Raw genomic sequence first — 2,186 nt, 5'->3', positions numbered from 1 at the left:
CAAACCTCCCATTTTTCCCCCCCCAAACCCCACCTGGGACCCCCCGAAATTCCCAAATTTCCCCCAAATTCCCATTTTTCTCCCCTAAACTCCCGTTTTTCCCCCCAAATCCCTTTTTTTTTCCTTTAAACCCCCCAAATTTTGGCCAAAAATTCCCATTTTCCCCCCAAAATCCCCAAATTCCTCCCCCAGATCCCCCAATTTTCCCAAAATCGCCGTTTTTTACCTGAAAAGCTCCAATCCGGGAGGTCCCGGATGGGGCTCAGGGAGAGCCCCAGGCTGCGGGAAACCCCAAAATTGGGCAATTTCAGCCCAAAATTCCACACGGGATCCCCAAATTTGGGGGGAAAAACCCCAAAATTGGGGAAAAATCCCCAAAATTGGGGAAAAACCCCAAAATTTGAGGAAAAATCCCCAAATCCAGGAGAAAAACCCCAAAATTTGGGATTTTCAGCCCAAAATTCCACCCGGGATGCCCAAATATGGGGAAAATCCCCAAAACTGGGGGAAAAATCCCAAAAATTGGGGAAAAAAATCCCAAAATTTGGCATTTTCAGCCCAGAGTTCCATCTGAAATGATCCCAAATCCACCCGGGATCCCCAAATTTGGGGGAAAATCCCACATTTTTGGGAAAAATCCCAAAATTTGGGACAAAACCCCAATAATTCAGGGGAAATCCCCCAAAATTTGGAAATTTCAGCCCAAAATTTCACCTGGGATTCCCAAATCTTGGGAAAAATCCCCAAAAATTGGGGAAAACCCCCAAAATTTGAGGAAAAATCCCCAAATCCAGGAAAAAAACCCCCAAAATTTTGGATTTTCAGCCCAAAATTCCACCCAGGATGATCCCAAATCCACCCAGGATCCCCAAATTTGGGGAAAAATCCCAAAATTTGGGTGAAAGTTCCAAAATTGAAGAAAAATCCCCCAAATTTGGGGAAAACCCCCAAAATTTAGGGAAAATCCCCCAAAATTCCAGAATTTCAGCCCCAAATTCCCCCAAAAATCCCTCAAATCCACCCAGGATCCCCAAATTTAAGGAAAACCCCCAAATTTAGGGAAAATTCCTAAATTTTAGAGAAAAACATCCCAAAATTTGGGGAAAAAATGTCCAAAACTTAGGGGAAAACCCAAATTAGGAGAATTTCAGCCCAAAATTCCACCCAGGATCCCCAAATTTGGAGAAAAATCCCAAAATTTGAACAAATCCCCCAAAATTTAGAGGAAAAAACAAAAATTTAGGGAAAAAAATTCTAGAATTTGGGGATTTCAACCCAAAATTTCCCCAGAAAATTCCCCAAATCCACCCGGGATCCCCCAAATTTAAGGAAAAACCCCAAATTTAGGGAAAAACCCCAAAATTTTGGGGGAAACACTCAAAATTTGGGCATTTCAGCCCAAAATTCGCCCCCAAATGATCCCAAATCCACCCGGGATCCCCAAGTTTGGGGGAAAATCCCAAAATTTAGTGAAAAATCCCAAAATTTGGGAAAACCCCCCCAAATTTGGGAATTTCAACGCAAAATTCCTCCCTGGATCCCCCAAATTTAAGGAAAACCCCCCCAAATTTCAGGAAAAAATCCCCGAATTTAAGGAAAAACCCCCAAATTTAAGGAAAAATCCTCAGATTTAAGGAAAAAAATCCCAAAATTTAAGGAAAAAAACCCCAAATTTAAGAGAAAAATCCCCAAATTTAAGAAAAAAACCTCCCAAATTTAAGGAAAACCCCCCAAATTAAAGGAAAAAGTCCCCAAATTTAAGGAAAAATCTCCAAATTAAAAAAAAATCCCCAAATTTAAGGAAGAAACCCCAAATTTCAGGAAAAAAACCCCCAAATTTCAGGAAAACCCCCCAAATTTAAGGAAAAAACCCCCAAATTTAAGGAAAAATCCCCAGATTTAAGGAATAAATCCCAAAATTTGAGGAAAAAATCACCAAATTTAAGGAAAACCCCCCCAAATTTAAGGAAAAACCCCCAAATTTAAGGAAACCCCCCAAATTTAAGGAAAACCCCGCAAATTTAAGGAAAAACCCCCCAAATTTAAGGAAAAATCCCCAAATTTAAGGAAAACCCCCCAAATTAAAGGAAAAAGTCCCCAAATTTAAGGAAAAATCTCCAAATTAAAAAAAAATCCCCAAATTTAAGGAAGAAACCCCAAATTTCAGGAAAAAAACCCCCAAATTT

Source organism: Corvus brachyrhynchos, unplaced genomic scaffold (genome assembly GCF_000691975.1).
Source record: "Corvus brachyrhynchos isolate BGI_N302 unplaced genomic scaffold, ASM69197v1 scaffold1427, whole genome shotgun sequence".
In the NCBI taxonomy this organism is placed as follows: Eukaryota; Metazoa; Chordata; class Aves; order Passeriformes; family Corvidae; genus Corvus; species Corvus brachyrhynchos.
Note: the sequence above shows the minus strand (reverse complement) of the source record.